Source organism: Aotus nancymaae, unplaced genomic scaffold, assembly GCF_030222135.1.
Source record: "Aotus nancymaae isolate 86718 unplaced genomic scaffold, 86718_ANA_hifiasm-v0.15.2.pri h1tg000108l, whole genome shotgun sequence".
NCBI lineage: Eukaryota > Metazoa > Chordata > Mammalia > Primates > Aotidae > Aotus > Aotus nancymaae.
The window spans coordinates 40,271,701-40,294,136 of record NW_026988523.1 but is presented as its reverse complement, the minus strand read 5'-3'; the positions used below and the strand labels follow the sequence as shown (position 1 = coordinate 40,294,136).

Below are 22,436 nucleotides of genomic sequence, written 5' to 3'. Positions count from 1 at the left end.
TCTCCTTCACACCGATCAGCCCAGTTGTCCCAGCCTCTGTCCAGCGCGGTATCGACCTTGGAGCTTGGCCGATCCCCCAAGTCAATGGCAGAGCTCAGTCAACTCCCTGCCAAAACTTTCCTTGGGGGCAAAGTAGAGGTCACCAACCGCCCAAGCCTGTCCCTTGACATTCAGGTGATATTGGCAAAGTCGGATCGCCTGCAGAGACCAGACCCTGTTGGGGAGAGAGAGCCTTGGCATCCCCACGGGAGGCCAGCTTGCTTCCCAGCGAGATGTGGGTGTGTGTCAGTGCGTGACAGTGACGGACAAAGGTGTGCGTTCCCGTGGCTGGCAACCACCCCAGCACGGGACTAGGGGCCGACACCAAGGCAAGGACAGAAGCATGCCGACCGCGGACTGGGAGGCAGGAGAAGGAGTCCAGGGTGTCTGGGTGGTGCACAGGCTGGCTGCCAAGGTCTGGGAACGAGGCGGTCCAGTCACACGGAGGTTGTGCCGATGCCTGGGGCGTTGAGGCACATCTCAGGTGGCGTGTGCGGTCTGAGGGATCCCAGGTGGTGGCGGAGCCGGCGTGTGTCTGAAGAGCCTGAAGGAAACCAGGACTGGGGGATGTGAGTCGTGTGAGAGAGAGGCACTGGCAGCCAGAGAGAGAGTTGGCTGCGCTGGGGTGTGTGTGTGTGTGTGTGTGTGTGTGTGTAAGAACATGTTGGGTGGGGGGAGATAGAGCTGAGGGAGGGAAGGCTGAGCCTGGAGGCTGGAAGGAGCGGTAGATTTTCAGTGGGTTGGTCTGTCTGGGCTCTGGGCTGGGCAAGAATGAAGTCGGTGTGGTCAAGGGGACCCCCGTCGGGGGAGACGGATGCTGTTGGGCCAGGGGGTCAGAGTATGGAGTGGGGCTGGGGTGAAGGGGCAAGCAGCCAAGGGTGGGACAGACAGCATGACAGAGCGACTGGGGACCATGTCCCAGGTCCCAAAGGAGTAGGGAATGCACCTGGACCGCAGACATAAGTAAGCCGCCTTCAGGACGCACATTCACGTCTCGGGCATGTATGTGTCGGGGGCTAAGATGGAAAGACGTCCTAGCGACAGCAGCAAGGCAGGATCCTGGACTCAAGTGGTGGATGGGGGTTAGGTTGGGAGAGGCGTGATGGCGGTGGGGTTGCCGCGTGAGCCTCATAAGGACAGAGAGTGTGCCATGTCTGGAACACGGTGAATGGAGGCTGTGCAGGTGCCACGCGTTTAGTGGTGGGGTGGCATTTGGGACCGTGTGACCCGCTCCCCCACCCCCGTGCAGGGGAACGTGATGTTTCTCTACTCCAAGTCGCGACTTCCTCGCTACCAGAAGGGCATCGATGGCATGATTTTCTAGATGTGGGGAGCCAGCGGTGGAGAGAGAGTCAGAGGAGATGGGGCGTGGGGGGGCGGGGAGAGAGAGAGAGAGAGAGAGAGAGAGAGGGGTAGTCGTGGTGAAAAGTGAAGAGAAGTGGGGCGAGCGACCGCAAGCTCATGCTGCCTGGAGGCATTCCTTGAAGTGAAGTGCGTGGGACAGAGGCGGTGGCAGGGCAGTGAAGAGAAACGGGACCAGGAGGCTGCCAAAGGCTGGTTTCTGGCGCACTCTTGGGTTCGGAGGGGGTGTCGTTATGGAGGTGGTGTAGGGCGTGGTGGCGTCATCCATTAGTCCAGAGAAGGTCCGGGGAGTGGGCAGAGGCGGATCCCGCGTGGAAGCAGGGCCGGGGCAGGACACGCTCTAGCGCCCCGAGTGTGAGCAGGCGGCAGAGGGGAGCGCAGCTATACGTCGGTGCTGCAGCACCAAAATGGGACGTCGCACTGCATGGGCCGGGAATCGAACCCGGGCCTCCCGCGTGGCAGGCGAGAATTCTACCACTGAACCACCCATGCACCGATGAAAGGCGCCGACGGTAGCTGGCACAGGGGCGCTCGCCATCAGCCGCCCTTCACTGGTCACACCGTGCCGCGGGCGTGTGCCCCGCTGTAGCGTCCACGAGAGGCTGGCCCTATGGGGCGAGCAGAAGGGGAGGCTCCCGTCACGTCACGTCGAGGGGCCATGGGCGAAACAGGCGGAAGGAGAGAGGCCAAGTCGACCCATCTTGCACTTTCCCTGCCGCCAGGGTCGCCAGGAAGAAGACCAGCCCTGGCCCGCGCCCGATGGCTCAGGTGGGCAGGTGCGCTGTGGCGGGCCTTGCTGAGCGCGGATCCCCGGCCCAGACCCAAAGTCCTTTTCCCGCCGGGCTGGCCCTCCGCCGGGGTGGGGGGGTGGGGGTGTCAGCGAGAGGGGGCGCTGAAAGGTCACGGGTCTCGCAGCCGCTGCGTGTGGCTCAGAAACGCCGACCAAGTCCGTGAGAGCCTCGCTTCTGCGCTCTGAACAGGCCCCCCACCCCCGCACTGGCTGATACATGGTGCGGGACCCCGATGGGCCGGTAGGGAGGCCTGAGCGCCACAAAGCAGCAGATGAGCGCTTTGGCAGAGCCGCAGCTGCTGACCCGGGAGAAGGCGCGCTGGGTGTGGCTGGGACGGCCCAGGTCGCGGTTTCCCACGTGGAAATGCGGTGTGGCACAGAGCTGGTCCCCGCGGGGCCTGGCCTCTGTGGGCCGGTGGGCGGGATCTAAAGCTTCCACCGGGATTCCTCATGGGCTATGTTTCCGGGTTTGGGCTCGCCTGCCAGGCGAGTGTGCAGGGATCCCGCCGCCGCTGGCCCGCAGGCGTGCGGGCTGCAGGAGGACCGCCTGCAGGCAGGTGTTAGCAGTTAGGGCCCCACAGGGAAGGGAGCACAGTTAGCGCGGTGGGATCGGCGACCTGGGTAGGGTGTCAGGAGAATGGAATGGGCAGGCGGGGGCCGAGGGGTTGGAGGCGAGGACAGGATGTTGGATGGCGCGCCTCTGGTTGCAGAAGTGCGCGGGGCTCCACGAGCGAGTCGCTGCTGCTCAGCGGGCAGAAGTTGGAGGGTGCAAACGGGCGGGCGGTGCACTCCGGACGCCTCTGGGCAGCGCAGCGGCGATTCAAGGCGGCGGGTCGAGGGCGGTGAGCGGTGGGCGGTGGGCGCTGGGCGGTGGGCGCTGGGCGGCGGGAGGAAGGAGGGAAAAGGAGGAAGGCGAGAGAATCAGGCCTGTGTCTGTTAGGGCGATTGAGGAGAAGGCCGACGGAGGAAACCTGCAGGGAAGAGCCAGGAGGGCGTTCGCGGTCGCTCGGTGTGTTTGGACCTGGTAAGAGGGCGCGTGACGGGGTGGGGAGCGCGTCTGCCGGAAGGGCAATTGGTAGAGGGTCCGGAGCGCTGGCGCACAGTCCTGGGCTGTTTCCGTGACTGCCGATGGGTGGGTGGGCAGGCAGGAAGAACGGACGTGCCTGAGAAGCGGCTGCGCTTCGGAGGCTTGCTTGAAGCGGGCTGGAGTTTTGGAGCGCGGGCAAGGGCTCAAGGCGGCAGCCGAGGCGAGGTGGTCCGGGGTTGCGGTGGGCGGGCCAAAAGGTCCGCTTGTCAGGAGTGGGATTCGAACCCACGCCTCCAGGGGAGACTGCGACCTGAACGCAGCGCCTTAGACCGCTCGGCCATCCTGACGGCGCGCCGTGGCGCGTCCCCGTTCGCGTGCCTGGGAGCCGGCGCCGTTGGCCGGTGCGTTCGGTGCGCAACCGACGGACCGCGCGGGCGGAGCGGGCGCCGAGTGAACGCAACCGGCTGGCTCTGGCGCGGACGCCCCGGCGTCCCTACCCCGGACCCAAACGGTCCGCGGGGTGCCGGCCGCCCCTGCACGCCCCCGCCCCCGCCCCCGGGCCTCCGCCGGCGGGACCCCCGCAGGGCGCGCGCCCACCACGTTCTGGGAGCAGCGGCCTGGCGGTTTCGCCCTCGCCTCTTCCTCCTGTCGCGATCCCCGCGTTGGAGACAGCAGACAGGGCGCGCGGGGAGGTTCGACGCCACTCGGGTAGCTGTCGGGGTCCCGGTCTGGATCCGGGTGGGATCGCAGGGTGCTTTGTTGGGTGTCGGGTTAGGTCGCGCCACCGGTGACGGGTGTCGGGTGTCGGACAGCGGGCGGGCACGTGCCGGGCGGGCCCCTGCGGTCGGTCGGCGGAGGGGATCAAGGCAGGGCTCGGTGTCCGCGGTCGGAGTGGGGTGTGGCGTCCCGGCGGCTGTCGCCGTCGTCCTCGTTAGTATAGTGGTGAGTATCCCCGCCTGTCACGCGGGAGACCGGGGTTCGATTCCCCGACGGGGAGGCAGCAGTCCTTTTTGGGCCGCCGCCTCGGACCCAGCCTTTGTGCCCACCCTATCCTCCCTCCGCCCCCCAGCTAGCCGCAGGGCGCCAGCTCGGGCCCGGACAGCCTGGCCCCTTGCACCCCGTGGTCCCCTTTGCCCCCTGAGCCCCCGTGGCCCCCCGCACCTCTTGCCTTTTCTTGTCGCCGGCCGCTTAGTCGCCACACGGTGGCGACCTCCTCTCGCCCCCACGGCGCCCAACGAGCGGCCGGCCCAAAGTGGCTGTCGGAAGAGGCTCCCTGCCTCGCACGGGGCCCGGGGCCCGCGGCCCGGTGGGAGGCGGAGGAGTGAGGACCCTGTGGGCGCGCAGCGGCTGTGGCCCCGCCGGGCACCTGGTGGAGAAGGGCTCTGGCGGCCCCGGGCGGCGAGGGAGAGAGAGCGCCCCCAGTGGCAGGCAGGCAGGCAGGGGGTCCGACCCGAGCAGCCACGCTCCGGAGGGGCGCGGGGCAGCCTTAGGCGGCGCTGTGGCAACGCGGAGGGCGGCGGCCGGGCGGTCGGACGGACGGACGGACGGACGGACAGACAGAGGGACGCAGCGTCCAGCCGGGCTGCGCCGGCCTTATGAGGCGCGCTCGCTCGTGGGAGCCCCGGGCCGGCGTGGCGTGGCTGCCCGTGCCGTGCGGCGTTGGTGGTATAGTGGTGAGCATAGCTGCCTTCCAAGCAGTTGACCCGGGTTCGATTCCCGGCCAACGCAGCAGCCCACCTTTTGCAGGGGTATCGCGCCGCGGAGCCCGCGTCGTGTCCAGGCTTAGCCTCTGGCTGCACGCGTGTGCGCCCGGGGAAGGAGGTGGTGGCGTTTGGAGGGTGGGCTGCGAACAGGACCAGAGCTGCTGGGGCAGGCGGGTTGCCGCGGGCGCAGCGTCGGCGTCGGCGGGGGCTGGCGGTGGGTGTTTGTTTTAAACCCAAGCAGGGGACAGGTGCCAAGGTAGCGCCCAGTGCTGGGGCCATAGGCACTGGGGCCAGGAGGCGCAAGCCTGGACAGGCGGCCGAACCTCCCTGGTGGTCTAGTGGTTAGGATTCGGCGCTCTCACCGCCGCGGCCCGGGTTCGATTCCCGGTCAGGGAAGTCTTCCTTCTTTGGCTCCGCCTGGCAACTGCCCGGCGCCTTCACTCCTCCGGTTTCGGCCACCAGCCTGGATCATTTCTCCCTCGCCCCAGCCACAAACCCCGGCCGCCTCCAATGAGGCCAGAAGCCTCCCCGCCTGCCTCCACCCATTTGTCCTTTTGGCTTCCCTGACGCCACCTGCGCCACATCAGCTTCACAGCTCTTCCTTGTCGGGTGCTGGCCTCGCTCCCATTCTGCCTCGGTGGCAAAGCCCACTGGCCAGGACAGGCTTTCTCCTCCCGTGGTCGCCAGGAGACCCGCCGCCGCCGCCGTCGCCGCCGCCACCACCACCGGCACCACACACTCTCAGTGGCATCTTGCCACGGAATGGGCCAGGACTCTCTAGCAGCAAGGCTTCTGCCAATCCAAGCCCGGGGGGGATTGGGGGGGTGCTGACGGGCCACTTCTCTGTCAACCGCAGGGGATCTGCACCTCAGGGTTGGACCACCTGCAACGGCCACTCATGCCAGCCAGCGCACTGGCTTTGCCACGGCCTGCCAGGCCCTGAGCGGGCCGGAGTCCCTGATTGGGCTCCACGCGCATGAGCGGCTTTGATAAGGATGGCAGTGAATCTTGAGCTCAGACCACGGGCCATGGCGCCGGGGAGGCAGAGCTGTGACAATCCCTCTTTCAGCACGATTATGATTTTCTTCGTGCGGATGGGTTATCGTTGGGATTCCTGTGATATGTGGGAACACGTGTAGATTGTGGAGTGATGGATGATCAACTGAGGGCATGTAGGGCATCCGTCCCGTCGGTATCTATCAGCTCTCCCTGTTGGGAACATCACAGGCGCTGTCTTCCAGCCCTTTGGAAACACACACTCATACATCGCCGTTAGCTATAGTCGCCCTACGCTGCGATGGAACATTAGAACGTATTCCTTCCATCGAACCACAGGCTCGTACCCCTTTCCTCCAACCTCTCTTCACCCCAGTCTCCCACACGCCCTCTCCGGCCCCTGGTTCCTATCGTTCTATGCTCTACCTCCACGAGGTGGACTTTTTGAGCTCCCACGGTAGGAGTAAGGACCTGCCATCTCTGTCTTTCTCTTCCCGGCTCACTTGACGTTGCATCGTGACCTCCAGCTCCATCTGTGTTGCTGCAAAGGAGAGGATTCGTTCTGTTTCAAGGCCAAGTAGTATTCCCTGCTGTTTAGATGCCACGTTTCTTTATTTTCTTTTATTTTTCTTTGTAGGTTTTTAAATTATTTATTTATTTTTTTAATTTTTGTGGATACGTAGTAGGTATATATATTTATGGGTTGCATGAGATATTTTGATACAGGCATGCATATGATTATCCAATCATTATTTATATCATTATCCAATCATCGATAATGATTACTGTCATGCATTGCATGCCTGTATCAATAAATGGGATATCCATCCCCTCAAACATTTATTCTTTATGTCACAAACAATCCAATTATACTTTTAGTTACATATATTCATTTTTTCATTTAATTCATTTAAATTAAATTATACATTTAATTTTAGGTTTTCGGGTACATGTGAAGAACATGCAAGATTGTTGCATAGGTACACACATGGCACTAGGATTTGCTGCCCTCACCCCCCCGCCCCGCCACATTTCTTTAATCCATTTCCCAACTGATGGACTCTTAGGTTGATTCGATGTTTCTACAATTGCGAACAGCGCTGCATTACACATGGGGGTGCGGGTATCCCTCTGATATTCGGATTTCCTTGTGCTTTGGATAAATACCCACCCGTGGGATTGCCGGAGGCAGCCGTAGCTCTACCTGTGGTTGTGTGCGTGGGAGGGGCTGGAGGAGACGGAAGGCTAGGGTGGAGGTGCGGTTTCCTTTGTTTGTCAGTTTGCTGTGTTTCGTTTGGAGAAATCTCCATGCTGCTTTTCAGGGTGGCCGTCCTTATTTACCTTTCCACCGACGGTGCCTGATTCTTCCCTTTTGTCCACCTCCTCGTCGGGATGGGTTATTTTCCCTGCGGGTTTAATGACAGCCATCCTAAGCGGGGTTGATGACTGCTCCTCGTGGTTTCCATTGGCATTTCCCTGAAGATTGCCGAGGCTGAGCATTTTCTCTTCATACACCCGTTGGTGGGCCATTCCTGTGTGTTCTCTGCCCACGTTCCAATGGGATCAGATGGCGTGCGCGTGGCCCGACGGGTGCCTGTTGGTGTGTGTGTTTTGGGGGGGAGGTTTTTGTGTGTGTGTGTGTACACATGCTCCCCCTCACTGTTGACGTGTTTGAGTTTCTCGCCTGTTCTGGATGTGACGATGACGCTTGAGAGGTCCCACTAGTTAGACCAACCTGGCCACGGGCGTTGAAGCATGCAGATGCAGGAGCTGGTGGGAAAAACCCAGCAGCCAAGCTGACCAAAGCGCACGTGGAAAGTTGGGGTTCAGGATAGACTTGTAGCGGACGTTGGTTTCCCATTTCTTCACCCACGCTCTCTAACTTCTCCCCAGCTGGCAAGGAAAACACGGAGATGGCGCACATCCCCAGCGCCTAGATTTGCTGTGGAATGTCTTCCCATCCTCTCCTTCACACCGATCAGCCCAGTTGTCCCAGCCTCTGTCCAGCGCGGTATCGACCTTGGAGCTTGGCCGATCCCCCAAGTCAATGGCAGAGCTCAGTCAACTCCCTGCCAAAACTTTCCTTGGGGGCAAAGTAGAGGTCACCAACCGCCCAAGCCTGTCCCTTGACATTCAGGTGATATTGGCAAAGTCGGATCGCCTGCAGAGACCAGACCCTGTTGGGGAGAGAGAGCCTTGGCATCCCCACGGGAGGCCAGCTTGCTTCCCAGCGAGATGTGGGTGTGTGTCAGTGCGTGACAGTGACGGACAAAGGTGTGCGTTCCCGTGGCTGGCAACCACCCCAGCACGGGACTAGGGGCCGACACCAAGGCAAGGACAGAAGCATGCCGACCGCGGACTGGGAGGCAGGAGAAGGAGTCCAGGGTGTCTGGGTGGTGCACAGGCTGGCTGCCAAGGTCTGGGAACGAGGCGGTCCAGTCACACGGAGGTTGTGCCGATGCCTGGGGCGTTGAGGCACATCTCAGGTGGCGTGTGCGGTCTGAGGGATCCCAGGTGGTGGCGGAGCCGGCGTGTGTCTGAAGAGCCTGAAGGAAACCAGGACTGGGGGATGTGAGTCGTGTGAGAGAGAGGCACTGGCAGCCAGAGAGAGAGTTGGCTGCGCTGGGGTGTGTGTGTGTGTGTGTGTGTGTGTGTGTGTAAGAACATGTTGGGTGGGGGGAGATAGAGCTGAGGGAGGGAAGGCTGAGCCTGGAGGCTGGAAGGAGCGGTAGATTTTCAGTGGGTTGGTCTGTCTGGGCTCTGGGCTGGGCAAGAATGAAGTCGGTGTGGTCAAGGGGACCCCCGTCGGGGGAGACGGATGCTGTTGGGCCAGGGGGTCAGAGTATGGAGTGGGGCTGGGGTGAAGGGGCAAGCAGCCAAGGGTGGGACAGACAGCATGACAGAGCGACTGGGGACCATGTCCCAGGTCCCAAAGGAGTAGGGAATGCACCTGGACCGCAGACATAAGTAAGCCGCCTTCAGGACGCACATTCACGTCTCGGGCATGTATGTGTCGGGGGCTAAGATGGAAAGACGTCCTAGCGACAGCAGCAAGGCAGGATCCTGGACTCAAGTGGTGGATGGGGGTTAGGTTGGGAGAGGCGTGATGGCGGTGGGGTTGCCGCGTGAGCCTCATAAGGACAGAGAGTGTGCCATGTCTGGAACACGGTGAATGGAGGCTGTGCAGGTGCCACGCGTTTAGTGGTGGGGTGGCATTTGGGACCGTGTGACCCGCTCCCCCACCCCCGTGCAGGGGAACGTGATGTTTCTCTACTCCAAGTCGCGACTTCCTCGCTACCAGAAGGGCATCGATGGCATGATTTTCTAGATGTGGGGAGCCAGCGGTGGAGAGAGAGTCAGAGGAGATGGGGCGTGGGGGGGCGGGGAGAGAGAGAGAGAGAGAGAGAGAGAGAGGGGTAGTCGTGGTGAAAAGTGAAGAGAAGTGGGGCGAGCGACCGCAAGCTCATGCTGCCTGGAGGCATTCCTTGAAGTGAAGTGCGTGGGACAGAGGCGGTGGCAGGGCAGTGAAGAGAAACGGGACCAGGAGGCTGCCAAAGGCTGGTTTCTGGCGCACTCTTGGGTTCGGAGGGGGTGTCGTTATGGAGGTGGTGTAGGGCGTGGTGGCGTCATCCATTAGTCCAGAGAAGGTCCGGGGAGTGGGCAGAGGCGGATCCCGCGTGGAAGCAGGGCCGGGGCAGGACACGCTCTAGCGCCCCGAGTGTGAGCAGGCGGCAGAGGGGAGCGCAGCTATACGTCGGTGCTGCAGCACCAAAATGGGACGTCGCACTGCATGGGCCGGGAATCGAACCCGGGCCTCCCGCGTGGCAAGCGAGAATTCTACCACTGAACCACCCATGCACCGATGAAAGGCGCCGACGGTAGCTGGCACAGGGGCGCTCGCCATCAGCCGCCCTTCACTGGTCACACCGTGCCGCGGGCGTGTGCCCCGCTGTAGCGTCCACGAGAGGCTGGCCCTATGGGGCGAGCAGAAGGGGAGGCTCCCGTCACGTCACGTCGAGGGGCCATGGGCGAAACAGGCGGAAGGAGAGAGGCCAAGTCGACCCATCTTGCACTTTCCCTGCCGCCAGGGTCGCCAGGAAGAAGACCAGCCCTGGCCCGCGCCCGATGGCTCAGGTGGGCAGGTGCGCTGTGGCGGGCCTTGCTGAGCGCGGATCCCCGGCCCAGACCCAAAGTCCTTTTCCCGCCGGGCTGGCCCTCCGCCGGGGTGGGGGGGTGGGGGTGTCAGCGAGAGGGGGCGCTGAAAGGTCACGGGTCTCGCAGCCGCTGCGTGTGGCTCAGAAACGCCGACCAAGTCCGTGAGAGCCTCGCTTCTGCGCTCTGAACAGGCCCCCCACCCCCGCACTGGCTGATACATGGTGCGGGACCCCGATGGGCCGGTAGGGAGGCCTGAGCGCCACAAAGCAGCAGATGAGCGCTTTGGCAGAGCCGCAGCTGCTGACCCGGGAGAAGGCGCGCTGGGTGTGGCTGGGACGGCCCAGGTCGCGGTTTCCCACGTGGAAATGCGGTGTGGCACAGAGCTGGTCCCCGCGGGGCCTGGCCTCTGTGGGCCGGTGGGCGGGATCTAAAGCTTCCACCGGGATTCCTCATGGGCTATGTTTCCGGGTTTGGGCTCGCCTGCCAGGCGAGTGTGCAGGGATCCCGCCGCCGCTGGCCCGCAGGCGTGCGGGCTGCAGGAGGACCGCCTGCAGGCAGGTGTTAGCAGTTAGGGCCCCACAGGGAAGGGAGCACAGTTAGCGCGGTGGGATCGGCGACCTGGGTAGGGTGTCAGGAGAATGGAATGGGCAGGCGGGGGCCGAGGGGTTGGAGGCGAGGACAGGATGTTGGATGGCGCGCCTCTGGTTGCAGAAGTGCGCGGGGCTCCACGAGCGAGTCGCTGCTGCTCAGCGGGCAGAAGTTGGAGGGTGCAAACGGGCGGGCGGTGCACTCCGGACGCCTCTGGGCAGCGCAGCGGCGATTCAAGGCGGCGGGTCGAGGGCGGTGAGCGGTGGGCGGTGGGCGCTGGGCGGTGGGCGCTGGGCGGCGGGAGGAAGGAGGGAAAAGGAGGAAGGCGAGAGAATCAGGCCTGTGTCTGTTAGGGCGATTGAGGAGAAGGCCGACGGAGGAAACCTGCAGGGAAGAGCCAGGAGGGCGTTCGCGGTCGCTCGGTGTGTTTGGACCTGGTGAGAGGGCGCGTGACGGGGTGGGGAGCGCGTCTGCCGGAAGGGCAATTGGTAGAGGGTCCGGAGCGCTGGCGCACAGTCCTGGGCTGTTTCCGTGACTGCCGATGGGTGGGTGGGCAGGCAGGAAGAACGGACGTGCCTGAGAAGCGGCTGCGCTTCGGAGGCTTGCTTGAAGCGGGCTGGAGTTTTGGAGCGCGGGCAAGGGCTCAAGGCGGCAGCCGAGGCGAGGTGGTCCGGGGTTGCGGTGGGCGGGCCAAAAGGTCCGCTTGTCAGGAGTGGGATTCGAACCCACGCCTCCAGGGGAGACTGCGACCTGAACGCAGCGCCTTAGACCGCTCGGCCATCCTGACGGCGCGCCGTGGCGCGTCCCCGTTCGCGTGCCTGGGAGCCGGCGCCGTTGGCCGGTGCGTTCGGTGCACAACCGACGGACCGCGCGGGCGGAGCGGGCGCCGAGTGAACGCAACCGGCTGGCTCTGGCGCGGACGCCCCGGCGTCCCTACCCCGGACCCAAACGGTCCGCGGGGTGCCGGCCGCCCCTGCACGCCCCCGCCCCCGCCCCCGGGCCTCCGCCGGCGGGACCCCCGCAGGGCGCGCGCCCACCACGTTCTGGGAGCAGCGGCCTGGCGGTTTCGCCCTCGCCTCTTCCTCCTGTCGCGATCCCCGCGTTGGAGACAGCAGACAGGGCGCGCGGGGAGGTTCGACGCCACTCGGGTAGCTGTCGGGGTCCCGGTCTGGATCCGGGTGGGATCGCAGGGTGCTTTGTTGGGTGTCGGGTTAGGTCGCGCCACCGGTGACGGGTGTCGGGTGTCGGACAGCGGGCGGGCACGTGCCGGGCGGGCCCCTGCGGTCGGTCGGCGGAGGGGATCAAGGCAGGGCTCGGTGTCCGCGGTCGGAGTGGGGTGTGGCGTCCCGGCGGCTGTCGCCGTCGTCCTCGTTAGTATAGTGGTGAGTATCCCCGCCTGTCACGCGGGAGACCGGGGTTCGATTCCCCGACGGGGAGGCAGCAGTCCTTTTTGGGCCGCCGCCTCGGACCCAGCCTTTGTGCCCACCCTATCCTCCCTCCGCCCCCCAGCTAGCCGCAGGGCGCCAGCTCGGGCCCGGACAGCCTGGCCCCTTGCACCCCGTGGTCCCCTTTGCCCCCTGAGCCCCCGTGGCCCCCCGCACCTCTTGCCTTTTCTTGTCGCCGGCCGCTTAGTCGCCACACGGTGGCGACCTCCTCTCGCCCCCACGGCGCCCAACGAGCGGCCGGCCCAAAGTGGCTGTCGGAAGAGGCTCCCTGCCTCGCACGGGGCCCGGGGCCCGCGGCCCGGTGGGAGGCGGAGGAGTGAGGACCCTGTGGGCGCGCAGCGGCTGTGGCCCCGCCGGGCACCTGGTGGAGAAGGGCTCTGGCGGCCCCGGGCGGCGAGGGAGAGAGAGCGCCCCCAGTGGCAGGCAGGCAGGCAGGGGGTCCGACCCGAGCAGCCACGCTCCGGAGGGGCGCGGGGCAGCCTTAGGCGGCGCTGTGGCAACGCGGAGGGCGGCGGCCGGGCGGTCGGACGGACGGACGGACGGACGGACGGACGGACAGACGGACGGACAGACAGAGGGACGCAGCGTCCAGCCGGGCTGCGCCGGCCTTATGAGGCGCGCTCGCTCGTGGGAGCCCCGGGCCGGCGTGGCGTGGCTGCCCGTGCCGTGCGGCGTTGGTGGTATAGTGGTGAGCATAGCTGCCTTCCAAGCAGTTGACCCGGGTTCGATTCCCGGCCAACGCAGCAGCCCACCTTTTGCAGGGGTATCGCGCCGCGGAGCCCGCGTCGTGTCCAGGCTTAGCCTCTGGCTGCACGCGTGTGCGCCCGGGGAAGGAGGTGGTGGCGTTTGGAGGGTGGGCTGCGAACAGGACCAGAGCTGCTGGGGCAGGCGGGTTGCCGCGGGCGCAGCGTCGGCGTCGGCGGGGGCTGGCGGTGGGTGTTTGTTTTAAACCCAAGCAGGGGACAGGTGCCAAGGTAGCGCCCAGTGCTGGGGCCATAGGCACTGGGGCCAGGAGGCGCAAGCCTGGACAGGCGGCCGAACCTCCCTGGTGGTCTAGTGGTTAGGATTCGGCGCTCTCACCGCCGCGGCCCGGGTTCGATTCCCGGTCAGGGAAGTCTTCCTTCTTTGGCTCCGCCTGGCAACTGCCCGGCGCCTTCACTCCTCCGGTTTCGGCCACCAGCCTGGATCATTTCTCCCTCGCCCCAGCCACAAACCCCGGCCGCCTCCAATGAGGCCAGAAGCCTCCCCGCCTGCCTCCACCCATTTGTCCTTTTGGCTTCCCTGACGCCACCTGCGCCACATCAGCTTCACAGCTCTTCCTTGTCGGGTGCTGGCCTCGCTCCCATTCTGCCTCGGTGGCAAAGCCCACTGGCCAGGACAGGCTTTCTCCTCCCGTGGTCGCCAGGAGACCCGCCGCCGCCGCCGTCGCCGCCGCCACCACCACCGGCACCACACACTCTCAGTGGCATCTTGCCACGGAATGGGCCAGGACTCTCTAGCAGCAAGGCTTCTGCCAATCCAAGCCCGGGGGGGATTGGGGGGGTGCTGACGGGCCACTTCTCTGTCAACCGCAGGGGATCTGCACCTCAGGGTTGGACCACCTGCAACGGCCACTCATGCCAGCCAGCGCACTGGCTTTGCCACGGCCTGCCAGGCCCTGAGCGGGCCGGAGTCCCTGATTGGGCTCCACGCGCATGAGCGGCTTTGATAAGGATGGCAGTGAATCTTGAGCTCAGACCACGGGCCATGGCGCCGGGGAGGCAGAGCTGTGACAATCCCTCTTTCAGCACGATTATGATTTTCTTCGTGCGGATGGGTTATCGTTGGGATTCCTGTGATATGTGGGAACACGTGTAGATTGTGGAGTGATGGATGATCAACTGAGGGCATGTAGGGCATCCGTCCCGTCGGTATCTATCAGCTCTCCCTGTTGGGAACATCACAGGCGCTGTCTTCCAGCCCTTTGGAAACACACACTCATACATCGCCGTTAGCTATAGTCGCCCTACGCTGCGATGGAACATTAGAACGTATTCCTTCCATCGAACCACAGGCTCGTACCCCTTTCCTCCAACCTCTCTTCACCCCAGTCTCCCACACGCCCTCTCCGGCCCCTGGTTCCTATCGTTCTATGCTCTACCTCCACGAGGTGGACTTTTTGAGCTCCCACGGTAGGAGTAAGGACCTGCCATCTCTGTCTTTCTCTTCCCGGCTCACTTGACGTTGCATCGTGACCTCCAGCTCCATCTGTGTTGCTGCAAAGGAGAGGATTCGTTCTGTTTCAAGGCCAAGTAGTATTCCCTGCTGTTTAGATGCCACGTTTCTTTATTTTCTTTTATTTTTCTTTGTAGGTTTTTAAATTATTTATTTATTTTTTTAATTTTTGTGGATACGTAGTAGGTATATATATTTATGGGTTGCATGAGATATTTTGATACAGGCATGCATATGATTATCCAATCATTATTTATATCATTATCCAATCATCGATAATGATTACTGTCATGCATTGCATGCCTGTATCAATAAATGGGATATCCATCCCCTCAAACATTTATTCTTTATGTCACAAACAATCCAATTATACTTTTAGTTACATATATTCATTTTTTCATTTAATTCATTTAAATTAAATTATACATTTAATTTTAGGTTTTCGGGTACATGTGAAGAACATGCAAGATTGTTGCATAGGTACACACATGGCACTAGGATTTGCTGCCCTCACCCCCCCGCCCCGCCACATTTCTTTAATCCATTTCCCAACTGATGGACTCTTAGGTTGATTCGATGTTTCTACAATTGCGAACAGCGCTGCATTACACATGGGGGTGCGGGTATCCCTCTGATATTCGGATTTCCTTGTGCTTTGGATAAATACCCACCCGTGGGATTGCCGGAGGCAGCCGTAGCTCTACCTGTGGTTGTGTGCGTGGGAGGGGCTGGAGGAGACGGAAGGCTAGGGTGGAGGTGCGGTTTCCTTTGTTTGTCAGTTTGCTGTGTTTCGTTTGGAGAAATCTCCATGCTGCTTTTCAGGGTGGCCGTCCTTATTTACCTTTCCACCGACGGTGCCTGATTCTTCCCTTTTGTCCACCTCCTCGTCGGGATGGGTTATTTTCCCTGCGGGTTTAATGACAGCCATCCTAAGCGGGGTTGATGACTGCTCCTCGTGGTTTCCATTGGCATTTCCCTGAAGATTGCCGAGGCTGAGCATTTTCTCTTCATACACCCGTTGGTGGGCCATTCCTGTGTGTTCTCTGCCCACGTTCCAATGGGATCAGATGGCGTGCGCGTGGCCCGACGGGTGCCTGTTGGTGTGTGTGTTTTGGGGGGGAGGTTTTTGTGTGTGTGTGTGTACACATGCTCCCCCTCACTGTTGACGTGTTTGAGTTTCTCGCCTGTTCTGGATGTGACGATGACGCTTGAGAGGTCCCACTAGTTAGACCAACCTGGCCACGGGCGTTGAAGCATGCAGATGCAGGAGCTGGTGGGAAAAACCCAGCAGCCAAGCTGACCAAAGCGCACGTGGAAAGTTGGGGTTCAGGATAGACTTGTAGCGGACGTTGGTTTCCCATTTCTTCACCCACGCTCTCTAACTTCTCCCCAGCTGGCAAGGAAAACACGGAGATGGCGCACATCCCCAGCGCCTAGATTTGCTGTGGAATGTCTTCCCATCCTCTCCTTCACACCGATCAGCCCAGTTGTCCCAGCCTCTGTCCAGCGCGGTATCGACCTTGGAGCTTGGCCGATCCCCCAAGTCAATGGCAGAGCTCAGTCAACTCCCTGCCAAAACTTTCCTTGGGGGCAAAGTAGAGGTCACCAACCGCCCAAGCCTGTCCCTTGACATTCAGGTGATATTGGCAAAGTCGGATCGCCTGCAGAGACCAGACCCTGTTGGGGAGAGAGAGCCTTGGCATCCCCACGGGAGGCCAGCTTGCTTCCCAGCGAGATGTGGGTGTGTGTCAGTGCGTGACAGTGACGGACAAAGGTGTGCGTTCCCGTGGCTGGCAACCACCCCAGCACGGGACTAGGGGCCGACACCAAGGCAAGGACAGAAGCATGCCGACCGCGGACTGGGAGGCAGGAGAAGGAGTCCAGGGTGTCTGGGTGGTGCACAGGCTGGCTGCCAAGGTCTGGGAACGAGGCGGTCCAGTCACACGGAGGTTGTGCCGATGCCTGGGGCGTTGAGGCACATCTCAGGTGGCGTGTGCGGTCTGAGGGATCCCAGGTGGTGGCGGAGCCGGCGTGTGTCTGAAGAGCCTGAAGGAAACCAGGACTGGGGGATGTGAGTCGTGTGAGAGAGAGGCACTGGCAGCCAGAGAGAGAGTTGGCTGCGCTGGGGTGTGTGTGTGTGTGTGTGTGTGTGTGTGTGTAAGAACATGTTGGGTGGGGGGAGATAGAGCTGAGGGAGGGAAGGCTGAGCCTGGAGGCTGGAAGGAGCGGTAGATTTTCAGTGGGTTGGTCTGTCTGGGCTCTGGGCTGGGCAAGAATGAAGTCGGTGTGGTCAAGGGGACCCCCGTCGGGGGAGACGGATGCTGTTGGGCCAGGGGGTCAGAGTATGGAGTGGGGCTGGGGTGAAGGGGCAAGCAGCCAAGGGTGGGACAGACAGCATGACAGAGCGACTGGGGACCATGTCCCAGGTCCCAAAGGAGTAGGGAATGCACCTGGACCGCAGACATAAGTAAGCCGCCTTCAGGACGCACATTCACGTCTCGGGCATGTATGTGTCGGGGGCTAAGATGGAAAGACGTCCTAGCGACAGCAGCAAGGCAGGATCCTGGACTCAAGTGGTGGATGGGGGTTAGGTTGGGAGAGGCGTGATGGCGGTGGGGTTGCCGCGTGAGCCTCATAAGGACAGAGAGTGTGCCATGTCTGGAACACGGTGAATGGAGGCTGTGCAGGTGCCACGCGTTTAGTGGTGGGGTGGCATTTGGGACCATGTGACCCGCTCCCCCACCCCCGTGCAGGGGAACGTGATGTTTCTCTACTCCAAGTCGCGACTTCCTCGCTACCAGAAGGGCATCGATGGCATGATTTTCTAGATGTGGGGAGCCAGCGGTGGAGAGAGAGTCAGAGGAGATGGGGCGTGGGGGGGCGGGGAGAGAGAGAGAGAGAGAGAGAGAGAGAGGGGTAGTCGTGGTGAAAAGTGAAGAGAAGTGGGGCGAGCGACCGCAAGCTCATGCTGCCTGGAGGCATTCCTTGAAGTGAAGTGCGTGGGACAGAGGCGGTGGCAGGGCAGTGAAGAGAAACGGGACCAGGAGGCTGCCAAAGGCTGGTTTCTGGCGCACTCTTGGGTTCGGAGGGGGTGTCGTTATGGAGGTGGTGTAGGGCGTGGTGGCGTCATCCATTAGTCCAGAGAAGGTCCGGGGAGTGGGCAGAGGCGGATCCCGCGTGGAAGCAGGGCCGGGGCAGGACACGCTCTAGCGCCCCGAGTGTGAGCAGGCGGCAGAGGGGAGCGCAGCTATACGTCGGTGCTGCAGCACCAAAATGGGACGTCGCACTGCATGGGCCGGGAATCGAACCCGGGCCTCCCGCGTGGCAAGCGAGAATTCTACCACTGAACCACCCATGCACCGATGAAAGGCGCCGACGGTAGCTGGCACAGGGGCGCTCGCCATCAGCCGCCCTTCACTGGTCACACCGTGCCGCGGGCGTGTGCCCCGCTGTAGCGTCCACGAGAGGCTGGCCCTATGGGGCGAGCAGAAGGGGAGGCTCCCGTCACGTCACGTCGAGGGGCCATGGGCGAAACAGGCGGAAGGAGAGAGGCCAAGTCGACCCATCTTGCACTTTCCCTGCCGCCAGGGTCGCCAGGAAGAAGACCAGCCCTGGCCCGCGCCCGATGGCTCAGGTGGGCAGGTGCGCTGTGGCGGGCCTTGCTGAGCGCGGATCCCCGGCCCAGACCCAAAGTCCTTTTCCCGCCGGGCTGGCCCTCCGCCGGGGTGGGGGGGTGGGGGTGTCAGCGAGAGGGGGCGCTGAAAGGTCACGGGTCTCGCAGCCGCTGCGTGTGGCTCAGAAACGCCGACCAAGTCCGTGAGAGCCTCGCTTCTGCGCTCTGAACAGGCCCCCCACCCCCGCACTGGCTGATACATGGTGCGGGACCCCGATGGGCCGGTAGGGAGGCCTGAGCGCCACAAAGCAGCAGATGAGCGCTTTGGCAGAGCCGCAGCTGCTGACCCGGGAGAAGGCGCGCTGGGTGTGGCTGGGACGGCCCAGGTCGCGGTTTCCCACGTGGAAATGCGGTGTGGCACAGAGCTGGTCCCCGCGGGGCCTGGCCTCTGTGGGCCGGTGGGCGGGATCTAAAGCTTCCACCGGGATTCCTCATGGGCTATGTTTCCGGGTTTGGGCTCGCCTGCCAGGCGAGTGTGCAGGGATCCCGCCGCCGCTGGCCCGCAGGCGTGCGGGCTGCAGGAGGACCGCCTGCAGGCAGGTGTTAGCAGTTAGGGCCCCACAGGGAAGGGAGCACAGTTAGCGCGGTGGGATCGGCGACCTGGGTAGGGTGTCAGGAGAATGGAATGGGCAGGCGGGGGCCGAGGGGTTGGAGGCGAGGACAGGATGTTGGATGGCGCGCCTCTGGTTGCAGAAGTGCGCGGGGCTCCACGAGCGAGTCGCTGCTGCTCAGCGGGCAGAAGTTGGAGGGTGCAAACGGGCGGGCGGTGCACTCCGGACGCCTCTGGGCAGCGCAGCGGCGATTCAAGGCGGCGGGTCGAGGGCGGTGAGCGGTGGGCGGTGGGCGCTGGGCGGTGGGCGCTGGGCGGCGGGAGGAAGGAGGGAAAAGGAGGAAGGCGAGAGAATCAGGCCTGTGTCTGTTAGGGCGATTGAGGAGAAGGCCGACGGAGGAAACCTGCAGGGAAGAGCCAGGAGGGCGTTCGCGGTCGCTCGGTGTGTTTGGACCTGGTGAGAGGGCGCGTGACGGGGTGGGGAGCGCGTCTGCCGGAAGGGCAATTGGTAGAGGGTCCGGAGCGCTGGCGCACAGTCCTGGGCTGTTTCCGTGACTGCCGATGGGTGGGTGGGCAGGCAGGAAGAACGGACGTGCCTGAGAAGCGGCTGCGCTTCGGAGGCTTGCTTGAAGCGGGCTGGAGTTTTGGAGCGCGGGCAAGGGCTCAAGGCGGCAGCCGAGGCGAGGTGGTCCGGGGTTGCGGTGGGCGGGCCAAAAGGTCCGCTTGTCAGGAGTGGGATTCGAACCCACGCCTCCAGGGGAGACTGCGACCTGAACGCAGCGCCTTAGACCGCTCGGCCATCCTGACGGCGCGCCGTGGCGCGTCCCCGTTCGCGTGCCTGGGAGCCGGCGCCGTTGGCCGGTGCGTTCGGTGCACAACCGACGGACCGCGCGGGCGGAGCGGGCGCCGAGTGAACGCAACCGGCTGGCTCTGGCGCGGACGCCCCGGCGTCCCTACCCCGGACCCAAACGGTCCGCGGGGTGCCGGCCGCCCCTGCACGCCCCCGCCCCCGCCCCCGGGCCTCCGCCGGCGGGACCCCCGCAGGGCGCGCGCCCACCACGTTCTGGGAGCAGCGGCCTGGCGGTTTCGCCCTCGCCTCTTCCTCCTGTCGCGATCCCCGCGTTGGAGACAGCAGACAGGGCGCGCGGGGAGGTTCGACGCCACTCGGGTAGCTGTCGGGGTCCCGGTCTGGATCCGGGTGGGATCGCAGGGTGCTTTGTTGGGTGTCGGGTTAGGTCGCGCCACCGGTGACGGGTGTCGGGTGTCGGACAGCGGGCGGGCACGTGCCGGGCGGGCCCCTGCGGTCGGTCGGCGGAGGGGATCAAGGCAGGGCTCGGTGTCCGCGGTCGGAGTGGGGTGTGGCGTCCCGGCGGCTGTCGCCGTCGTCCTCGTTAGTATAGTGGTGAGTATCCCCGCCTGTCACGCGGGAGACCGGGGTTCGATTCCCCGACGGGGAGGCAGCAGTCCTTTTTGGGCCGCTGCCTCGGACCCAGCCTTTGTGCCCACCCTATCCTCCCTCCGCCCCCCAGCTAGCCGCAGGGCGCCAGCTCGGGCCCGGACAGCCTGGCCCCTTGCACCCCGTGGTCCCCTTTGCCCCCTGAGCCCCCGTGGCCCCCCGCACCTCTTGCCTTTTCTTGTCGCCGGCCGCTTAGTCGCCACACGGTGGCGACCTCCTCTCGCCCCCACGGCGCCCAACGAGCGGCCGGCCCAAAGTGGCTGTCGGAAGAGGCTCCCTGCCTCGCACGGGGCCCGGGGCCCGCGGCCCGGTGGGAGGCGGAGGAGTGAGGACCCTGTGGGCGCGCAGCGGCTGTGGCCCCGCCGGGCACCTGGTGGAGAAGGGCTCTGGCGGCCCCGGGCGGCGAGGGAGAGAGAGCGCCCCCAGTGGCAGGCAGGCAGGCAGGGGGTCCGACCCGAGCAGCCACGCTCCGGAGGGGCGCGGGGCAGCCTTAGGCGGCGCTGTGGCAACGCGGAGGGCGGCGGCCGGGCGGTCGGACGGACGGACGGACGGACGGACAGACAGAGGGACGCAGCGTCCAGCCGGGCTGCGCCGGCCTCATGAGGCGCGCTCGCTCGTGGGAGCCCCGGGCCGGCGTGGCGTGGCTGCCCGTGCCGTGCGGCGTTGGTGGTATAGTGGTGAGCATAGCTGCCTTCCAAGCAGTTGACCCGGGTTCGATTCCCGGCCAACGCAGCAGCCCACCTTTTGCAGGGGTATCGCGCCGCGGAGCCCGCGTCGTGTCCAGGCTTAGCCTCTGGCTGCACGCGTGTGCGCCCGGGGAAGGAGGTGGTGGCGTTTGGAGGGTGGGCTGCGAACAGGACCAGAGCTGCTGGGGCAGGCGGGTTGCCGCGGGCGCAGCGTCGGCGTCGGCGGGGGCTGGCGGTGGGTGTTTGTTTTAAACCCAAGCAGGGGACAGGTGCCAAGGTAGCGCCCAGTGCTGGGGCCATAGGCACTGGGGCCAGGAGGCGCAAGCCTGGACAGGCGGCCGAACCTCCCTGGTGGTCTAGTGGTTAGGATTCGGCGCTCTCACCGCCGCGGCCCGGGTTCGATTCCCGGTCAGGGAAGTCTTCCTTCTTTGGCTCCGCCTGGCAACTGCCCGGCGCCTTCACTCCTCCGGTTTCGGCCACCAGCCTGGATCATTTCTCCCTCGCCCCAGCCACAAACCCCGGCCGCCTCCAATGAGGCCAGAAGCCTCCCCGCCTGCCTCCACCCATTTGTCCTTTTGGCTTCCCTGACGCCACCTGCGCCACATCAGCTTCACAGCTCTTCCTTGTCGGGTGCTGGCCTCGCTCCCATTCTGCCTCGGTGGCAAAGCCCACTGGCCAGGACAGGCTTTCTCCTCCCGTGGTCGCCAGGAGACCCGCCGCCGCCGCCGTCGCCGCCGCCACCACCACCGGCACCACACACTCTCAGTGGCATCTTGCCACGGAATGGGCCAGGACTCTCTAGCAGCAAGGCTTCTGCCAATCCAAGCCCGGGGGGGATTGGGGGGGTGCTGACGGGCCACTTCTCTGTCAACCGCAGGGGATCTGCACCTCAGGGTTGGACCACCTGCAACGGCCACTCATGCCAGCCAGCGCACTGGCTTTGCCACGGCCTGCCAGGCCCTGAGCGGGCCGGAGTCCCTGATTGGGCTCCACGCGCATGAGCGGCTTTGATAAGGATGGCAGTGAATCTTGAGCTCAGACCACGGGCCATGGCGCCGGGGAGGCAGAGCTGTGACAATCCCTCTTTCAGCACGATTATGATTTTCTTCGTGCGGATGGGTTATCGTTGGGATTCCTGTGATATGTGGGAACACGTGTAGATTGTGGAGTGATGGATGATCAACTGAGGGCATGTAGGGCATCCGTCCCGTCGGTATCTATCAGCTCTCCCTGTTGGGAACATCACAGGCGCTGTCTTCCAGCCCTTTGGAAACACACACTCATACATCGCCGTTAGCTATAGTCGCCCTACGCTGCGATGGAACATTAGAACGTATTCCTTCCATCGAACCACAGGCTCGTACCCCTTTCCTCCAACCTCTCTTCACCCCAGTCTCCCACACGCCCTCTCCGGCCCCTGGTTCCTATCGTTCTATGCTCTACCTCCACGAGGTGGACTTTTTGAGCTCCCACGGTAGGAGTAAGGACCTGCCATCTCTGTCTTTCTCTTCCCGGCTCACTTGACATTGCATCGTGACCTCCAGCTCCATCTGTGTTGCTGCAAAGGAGAGGATTCGTTCTGTTTCAAGGCCAAGTAGTATTCCCTGCTGTTTAGATGCCACGTTTCTTTATTTTCTTTTATTTTTCTTTGTAGGTTTTTAAATTATTTATTTATTTTTTTAATTTTTGTGGATACGTAGTAGGTATATATATTTATGGGTTGCATGAGATATTTTGATACAGGCATGCATA

At 63.4% G+C, this 22,436-nt stretch overlaps 13 non-coding genes across 13 annotated transcripts; 9 read left to right on the top strand and 4 right to left on the bottom strand.

The window, feature by feature from the left end:
• Positions 1 to 1,822: 1,822 nt before the first annotated feature.
• TRNAG-GCC (transfer RNA glycine (anticodon GCC)) lies at positions 1,823 to 1,893 on the bottom strand. The gene has a single exon. It is a non-coding gene; the product is annotated as a tRNA-Gly (tRNA).
• Positions 1,894 to 3,482: 1,589 nt separating this feature from the next.
• Positions 3,483 to 3,565, bottom strand: TRNAL-CAG (transfer RNA leucine (anticodon CAG)). Its single transcript has one exon. It is a non-coding gene; the product is annotated as a tRNA-Leu (tRNA).
• Positions 3,566 to 4,143: 578 nt separating this feature from the next.
• On the top strand, positions 4,144 to 4,215 carry TRNAD-GUC (transfer RNA aspartic acid (anticodon GUC)). The gene has a single exon. It is a non-coding gene; the product is annotated as a tRNA-Asp (tRNA).
• Positions 4,216 to 4,874: 659 nt separating this feature from the next.
• TRNAG-UCC (transfer RNA glycine (anticodon UCC)) lies at positions 4,875 to 4,946 on the top strand. Its single transcript has one exon. It is a non-coding gene; the product is annotated as a tRNA-Gly (tRNA).
• Positions 4,947 to 5,245: 299 nt separating this feature from the next.
• TRNAE-CUC (transfer RNA glutamic acid (anticodon CUC)) lies at positions 5,246 to 5,317 on the top strand. Its single transcript has one exon. It is a non-coding gene; the product is annotated as a tRNA-Glu (tRNA).
• Positions 5,318 to 11,364: 6,047 nt separating this feature from the next.
• Positions 11,365 to 11,447, bottom strand: TRNAL-CAG (transfer RNA leucine (anticodon CAG)). Its single transcript has one exon. It is a non-coding gene; the product is annotated as a tRNA-Leu (tRNA).
• Positions 11,448 to 12,025: 578 nt separating this feature from the next.
• Positions 12,026 to 12,097, top strand: TRNAD-GUC (transfer RNA aspartic acid (anticodon GUC)). The gene has a single exon. It is a non-coding gene; the product is annotated as a tRNA-Asp (tRNA).
• Positions 12,098 to 12,776: 679 nt separating this feature from the next.
• On the top strand, positions 12,777 to 12,848 carry TRNAG-UCC (transfer RNA glycine (anticodon UCC)). The gene has a single exon. It is a non-coding gene; the product is annotated as a tRNA-Gly (tRNA).
• Positions 12,849 to 13,147: 299 nt separating this feature from the next.
• On the top strand, positions 13,148 to 13,219 carry TRNAE-CUC (transfer RNA glutamic acid (anticodon CUC)). The gene has a single exon. It is a non-coding gene; the product is annotated as a tRNA-Glu (tRNA).
• A 6,047-nt stretch (positions 13,220 to 19,266) lies between these two features.
• Positions 19,267 to 19,349, bottom strand: TRNAL-CAG (transfer RNA leucine (anticodon CAG)). The gene has a single exon. It is a non-coding gene; the product is annotated as a tRNA-Leu (tRNA).
• Positions 19,350 to 19,927: 578 nt separating this feature from the next.
• TRNAD-GUC (transfer RNA aspartic acid (anticodon GUC)) lies at positions 19,928 to 19,999 on the top strand. The gene has a single exon. It is a non-coding gene; the product is annotated as a tRNA-Asp (tRNA).
• A 659-nt stretch (positions 20,000 to 20,658) lies between these two features.
• TRNAG-UCC (transfer RNA glycine (anticodon UCC)) lies at positions 20,659 to 20,730 on the top strand. The gene has a single exon. It is a non-coding gene; the product is annotated as a tRNA-Gly (tRNA).
• Positions 20,731 to 21,029: 299 nt separating this feature from the next.
• Positions 21,030 to 21,101, top strand: TRNAE-CUC (transfer RNA glutamic acid (anticodon CUC)). The gene has a single exon. It is a non-coding gene; the product is annotated as a tRNA-Glu (tRNA).
• The last annotated feature ends 1,335 nt before the right edge of the window (positions 21,102 to 22,436 follow it).